The 7,389-nt window shown below is 40.8% G+C and overlaps 1 non-coding gene across 1 annotated transcript; it reads left to right on the forward strand.

The window, feature by feature from the left end:
• Positions 1 to 2,647: 2,647 nt before the first annotated feature.
• Positions 2,648 to 2,755, forward strand: LOC130951215 (small nucleolar RNA R71). The gene has a single exon (XR_009073879.1). It is a non-coding gene; the product is annotated as a small nucleolar RNA R71 (small nucleolar RNA).
• Positions 2,756 to 7,389: the final 4,634 nt, after the last annotated feature.

Raw genomic sequence — 7,389 nt, forward strand, 5'->3', positions numbered from 1 at the left:
GTCTCTTCCTTGCCTTTGTTGCTCCTCTCTCATGATCTTTGTTCTTCTCTATTTCATGGAGGAGAATGGAGTGTTCTTGGTGCTCCACCCTTAGTTGTCCCATGTTGGAACTAATCTTCCTAGGGAGGTGTTAATTGCTCCCAGTAGTCTGTGGGGAAAGTGCATCCCTTGAGGTATCTCAGGGATTTCTTGATGAGAGGGGTCTCTTGTTTTGCTCCATTCTTCTTCTAGTAGGGCTTGAGGTCATGCCTTCTCAGTTGAACCGGCTTTGGATGCCATAAATGGTTATGGAAAGAAGTTTGCTCGTCCTCGAGCAAAAGAAGAAAAAGAGAGTAGAAGAAGAAGAAAGGGGGAGAGGGAGATGGCTTTGTGGTTCGGCCAAAAAAGGGGGGAGAAGTGGTGTTTATGAAGGATGGATGTGAGTGGTGAAGAGAAGAGATGTTGAGGTGATTGGTGAATGGGAGAAGAAGAAGAGAGAGTGGTGGGGTTGGTGGGGATCCTGTGGGGTCCACAGATCCTGAGGTGTCAAGGAAAAGTCATCCCTGCACCAAATGTTGCTCAAAATCACGTTTTGAGCTATTTCTGGTGTTAAACGCCGGGCTGGTGCCCATTTCTGGCGTTTAACGCCAGGTTCTAGCCCTTTTCTGGCGTTTAACGCCAGTCTGGTGCCCCTTTTTGGCGTTAAACGCCCAGAATGGTGCCAGACTGGGCGTTAAACGCCCAACTGCTAGCCTCACTGGCGTTTAAACGCCAGTGAGTTCTTCCTCCAGGGTGTGCTGTTTTTCTTCCTGTTTTTCATTCTGTTTTTGCTTTTTCAATGGATTTTGTGACTTCTTATGATCATCAACCTACAAAAAAGATAAAATAACAAAAGGAAATAGTTAATTATAAAACATTGGGTTGCCTCCCAACAAGCGCTTCTTTAATGTCATTAGCTTGACAGAGGACTCTCATGGAGCCTCACAAATGATCAGAGCAATGTTGAAACCTCCCAACACCAAACTTAGAGTTTGAATGTGGGGGTTCAACACCAAACTTAGAGTTTGGTTGTGGCCTCCCAACACCAAACTTAGAGTTTGACTGTGGGGGCTCTATTTGTCTCTGATTTGAGGGAAGCTCTTCAAGCTTCCTCTCCATGGTGACAGAGGGATATCCTTGAGCCTTAAGCACATAGGATTCTTCATTCACTTGAATGATCAGTTCTCCTCCATCAACATCAATCACAGCCTTTGCTGTGGCTAGGAAGGGTCTGCCAAGGATGATGGATTCATCCATGCACTTCCCAGTCTCTAGGACTATGAAGTCAGTAGGGATGTAATGGTCTTCAATCTTCACCAAAACATTCTCTACAAGTCCATGAGCTTGTTTTCCTGAATTGTCTGCCATCTCTAATGAGATTCTTGCAGCTTGTACCTCAAAGATCCCTAATTTCTCCATTACAGAGAGGGGCATGAGGTTTACACTTGACCCTAAGTCACACAAGGCCTTCTTGAAGGTCATGGTGCCTATGGTACAAGGTATGGAAAACTTCCCAGGATCCTGCCTCTTTTGAGGCAGTTTCTGCCTAGACAAGTCATCCAGTTCTTTGGTGAGCAAAGGTGGTTCATCCTCCCAAGTCTCATTTCCAAATAACTTGTCATTTAGCTTCATGATTGCTTCAAGGTATTTAGCAACTTGCTCTTCAGTGACATACTCATCCTCTTCAGAGGAAGAATACTCATCAGAGCTCATGAATGGCAGAAGTAAGTCCAATGGAATCTCTATGGTCTCATTTTGAGCCTCAGATTCCCATTGTTCCTCATTGAGGAACTCAGAGGAGATTGGTACACGCCCACTGAGGTCTTCCTCAGTGGCGTCCTCCTCCTCTCTTTCCTCTCCATATTCGGCCATGTCTATGGCTTTGCACTCTCCTTTTGGATTTTCTTCTGTATTACTTGGGAGAGTGCTAGGAGGGAGTTCAGTAACTTTCTTGCTCAGCTGACCCTTGTCCTTCCAAATTTCTGATGGAGGACCTTGTTTCATTCATAAAACTTTGAGTGGTCTTTATTAGATCAGAGACCATTGTTGCTAAGTCAGAAGTGTTCTGCTTAGAACTCTCTGTCTGTTGCTGAGAAGATGATGGAAAAGGCTTGCTATTGCTAAGCCTGTTTCTTCCACCATTATTGTTATTGAAACCTTGTTGAGGTCTCTCTTGATTCTTCCATGAGAGATTTGGGTGATTTCTCCATGAAGAATTATAGGTGTTTCCATAGGGTTCTCCTAGGTAATTCACCTCTTCCATGGAAGGGTTCTCAGGATCATAAGCTTCTTCCTCAGATGAAGCTTCCTTAGTACTGCTTGGTGCATTTTGCATTCCAGACAGACTTTGAGAAATCAAATTGACTTGTTGAGTCAATATCTTGTTCTGAGCCAATATGGCATTCAGAGTGTCAATCTCAAGAACTCCTTTCTTCTGACTAGTCCCATTGTTCACAGGATTCCTTTCAGAAGTGTACATGAATTGGTTATTTGCAACCATTTCAATCAATTCTTGAGCTTCTGCAGGCGTCTTCTTCAGATGAAGAGATCCTCCAGCAGAGCTATCCAAGGACATCTTAGATAGTTCAGAGAGACCATCATAGAAAATACCTATGATGCTCCATTCAGAAAGCATGTCTGAAGGACATCTTCTGATTAATTGTTTGTATCTTTCCCAAGCTTCATAGAGGGATTCTCCATCCTTCTGTCTGAAGGTTTGGACTTCCACTCTAAGCTTACTCCATCTTGTGGTGGAAAGAACTTTGCCAAGAAGGCATTGACTAGCTTTTCCCAAGAGTCCAGGCTTTCTTTAGGTTGAGAGTCCAACCATATTCTAGCTCTGTCTCTTACAGCAAAAGGGAATAGCATCAGTCTATAGACCTCAGGGTTAACCCCATTAGTCTTGACTGTGTCACAGATTTGCAAGAATTCAGCTAAAAACTGATGAGGATCTTCCATTGGAAGTCCATGGAACTTGCAATTCTGTTGCATTAGAGAAACTAATTGAGGCTTAAGCTCAAAGTTGTTTGCTCCAATGGCAGGGATAGAGATGCTTCTCCCATAAAAATCAGGAGTAGGTGCAGTGAAGTCACCCAGCACCTTCCTTGCATTGTTGGCATTGTTGTTGTTTTCGGCTGCCATTTGTTCTTCTTCCTTGAGGAATTCGGTCAGGTGCTCTAAAGAGAGTTGTACTTTGGCTTCTCTTAGCTTTCTCTTCAAGGTCCTTTCAGGTTCAGGATCAGCCTCAACAAGAATGCCTTTGTCTTTGCTCCTGCTCATAAGAAAGAGAAGGGAACAAGAAAATGTGGAATCCTCTATGTCACAGTATAGAGATTCCTTTAGGTGTCAGAGGAAAAGAAAAATAGAAGAAAGAAGAAGGAGAAGAATTCGAACTTTAGTTAGATAAGGTTCGAATTGTGCATTCAGAAGGAGTGGTACTCCATAAATAGAAGGATGTGGGAAGGAGGGAAGAGAATTTTCGAAAATTCATTTAAAAGATTTTGAAAACATTTTGAAAATTTGATTGATAATTTTTGAAAATTAAAAGTGAAAAAGAAATCAAGTGATTTTTGAAAAAGATTTTGAAATTAGAAATTAAAAGGATTTGATTGAAAACTATTTTGAAAAAGATGTGGTTAAAAAGATTTAATTGAAAAGTTATGGTTTTAAAAAGATGTGATTGAGAAGATATGATTTGAAAACAATTTTAAAAGATATGATTTGAAAACAATTTGAAAAGATATGATTTTAAAAATTAATGACTTGCCTAACAAGAAAAGATATGATTCAAACATAAAACCTTTCTCAACAGAAAAGGCAACAATTTTTGAGATGTTCAATCAAATCATTAATTGTTAGTAAGTATCTTTTAAAAAGGAAAGAAATTGATTTGAAAACATTTGATTGAAAAGATTTGATTTGAAAAAGATTTGATTTTGAAAAACTAAAAAAATTGATTTGAAACAAAATCTTCCCCCTAGCACCATCCTGGCGTTAAACGCCCAGAATGGTATACATTCTGGGTTTAACGCCCAAAATGCACCCTTTTTGGGCGTTAAACGCCCAACCAGGTGCCCTGGCTGGCGTTTAAACGCCAGTCTGCCTTCTTCACTGGGCATTTTTGAATGCTCAGCTTTTTTCTGTGTAATTCCTCTGCAGTATGTTCTGAATCTTCAATTCTTTGTATCATTGACTTGAAAAGACACAAATTAAAAATATTTTTGGATTTTAATAATCAAAATGCAAAAGGAATCAATTAACAATGCATGCAAGACACCAAACTTAGCAGTTTGTATACTACTGACACTAACAATATGAGAATGCATATGAGACACACAAATACTTCAAGTCAATAGAATTCAAAGATCAAAACAAAGAAATATATGCATGGATTCGAAAATTATAACAAAAACATGCATTTGACACCAAACTTAGGATGAGACACTAAACTTAAGCAAGAAACATCAAATATTTTAGGTCTTTTTGATTTTGTAATTTTTTTGTGTTTTTCGAAAATTAAATGAGAAAAAGGTATCAAAATTCTTAATGAGAATTCCAGGAATCAGTGTAGTGCTAGTCTAAGAATCCGGTCCAGGAATTAGACATGGCTTCACAGCCAGCCAAGCTTTCAAAGAAAGCTTCGGTCCAAAACACTAGACATGACCAAAGGTCAGCCAAATCTTAGCAGATCACTGCTCCAAGAGCAAAATTGATGAGAATCAACAAGCTCTTGTGGTGATAAGTTGAAACCTCGGTCCAATCAGATTAGACATGGCTTCTCAGCCAGCCAGATTTCAACAAATCATCATGAAACTCTAGAATTCATCTTCAAGAATTTCGAAAAAAAATAATACCTAATCTAAGCAACAAGATGAACCGTCAGTTGTCCAGCCTAAACAATCCCGGGCAATAACACCAAAAACTTGATGTTGTTGCCGGATCTTGGCACTGATGTTACCAAAAGCTTGCTCAAAACTTGAACAATCCCCGGCAACGGCGCCAAAAACTTGGTGCGCGAAATTGTGAACAATACTTTTTCACAACTCAAATAATCCCCGGTAATGGCTCCAAAAACTTGGTGGCTCAATACCATGGCATTACACAACTTCGCACAACTAACCAGCAAGTGCACTGGGTCGTCCAAGTAATAAACCTTACGTGAGTAAGGGTCGATCCCACGGAGATTGTTAGTATTGAAGCAAGCTATGGTCATCTTGTAAATCTTAGTCAGGCAAACTTAGATGTATATGGTGATGAACGAAAATAACATAGAAGATAAAGATAGTGATACTTATGTAATTCATTGGTGTAAGAGCTTCAGACAAGTGTATGAAGATGCCTTCCCTTCCGTCTCTCTGCTTTCCTAATGCCTTCATCCAATCCTTCTTACTCCTTTCCATGGCAAGCTCGTGTAAGGTTTCACTGTTGTCAGCAGCTACCTCCCATCCGCGCAGTGAAAGCTAATGCACACACTCTGTCACAGTGCTGCCAATCACCGGTTTGGTTCCCTCCCCTACCGGAATAGAATAACTCTTTTGCGTCTGTCACTAACGCCCAGTAGGTTACAGGTTTGAAGCACGTCACAGTCATTCAATCATTGAATCCTACTCAGAATACCACAGACAAGGTTTAGACCTTCCGGATTCTCTTGAATGCCGCCATCAGGTCCTGCCTATACCACGAAGATTCCGAAGAATCCAAGAGATATTCACTAAGCCTCAGATGCTTGTAGAACAAGAATGGTTGTCAGTCACCTTGTTCATGGGTGAGAATGGTGATGGGCGTCAATCATCACCTTCATCATGTTGAAGAACAAGTGATATCTTGGATAAAGAACAAGCAGAATTGAATGGAAGAACAATAGTAATTGCATTAATACTCGAGGTACAGCAGAGCTCCACACCTTAATCTATGGTGTGTAGAAACTCCACCGTTGAAAATACATAAGCATAAGGTCTAGGCATGGCCGAATGGCCAGCCTCCCAATGATCTAAGATAGCATAAAACTCAAAGATAGCTACCAAGATCTGTATGTCCAAAGATGATAAATACAATAGTAAAAGGTCCTACTTATAGAAAACTAGTAGCCTAGGGTGTACAGAGATGAGTAAATGACATAAAAATCCACTTCCGGGCCCACTTGGTGTGTGCTTGGGCTGAGCAATGAAGCATTTTTCGTGTAGAGACTCTTCTTGGCGTTTAACTCCAGCTTTTATGCCAGTTTGGGCGTTTAACTCCCAATTAGGTGCCAGTTCCGGCGTTTAACGCTGGGAATTCTGAGGGTGACTTTGAACGCCGGTTTGGGCCATCAAATCTTGGGCAAAGTATAGACTATTATATTGCTGGAAAGCCCAGGATGTCTACTTTCCAACGCCGTTGAGAGCGCGCCAATTGGGCTTCTGTAGCTCCAGAAAATCCACTTCGAGTGCAGGGAGGTCAGAATCCAACAGCATCTGTAGTCCTTTTCAGTCTCTGAATCAGATTTTTGCTCAGGTCCCTCAATTTCAGCCAGAAAATACCTGAAATCACAGAAAAACACACAAACTCATAGTAAAGTCCAGAAAAGTGAATTTTAATTAAAAACTAATAAAAATACACTAAGAACTCAACTAAATTATATCAAAAACCTACTAAAAACAATGCCAAAAAGTATACAAATCATCCGCTCATCAGATATTTAATGGAGCCATCAGCAAGTTGGAGACATATCCGGGTTGATTTGACTTCTTCAGTCAACCCAAGCTTTCTAATAGTGGATGCAGATATTAGATTGATACTTGCTCCAAGATCACATAGGGCTGTCTTGGTACAAGCACCTTCTAATGTGCATGGTATCATAAAGCTTCCTGGATCTTGAAGCTTCTCTGGTAAGCTTTTCAAAATGACTGCATTGCATTCTTCAGTGAGAAATACTTTTTCAGTTTCTCTCCAATCCTTCTTATGATTTAAGATCTCTTTCATGAACTTAGCATAAGAAGGTATTTCCTAAAGTGCCTCTGCAAACGGAATCTTTATTTCAAGAGTCCTTAGATAGTCTGCAAAGCGGGCAAATTGTTTATCTTGTTCCGCTTGGCAGAGTTTCTGAGGATAAGGCATCTTGGCTTTATATTCTTCAACCTTAGTTGCTGCAGGTTTATTCCCTACAGAGTTGGTTGGAGAAGCCTTTTTAGAGGGGTTATTATCAGCACTCTCAGGTGTCTGATTCCTCATTGGCCTTTGAACGCCAGGACTGGGTGAGGAATGGGCGTTTAACGCCAACTTTTCCCCCCTTTCTGGCGTTTGAACGTCAGAACTGGGCAAGGAATGGGCGTTTAACGCCAACTTTCCCTCCCTTTCTGGCGTTTGAATGCCAGGAGTATTCCTTTCTGGGCT

Source organism: Arachis stenosperma, chromosome 1 (genome assembly GCF_014773155.1).
Source record: "Arachis stenosperma cultivar V10309 chromosome 1, arast.V10309.gnm1.PFL2, whole genome shotgun sequence".
Lineage (NCBI taxonomy): Eukaryota > Viridiplantae > Streptophyta > Magnoliopsida > Fabales > Fabaceae > Arachis > Arachis stenosperma.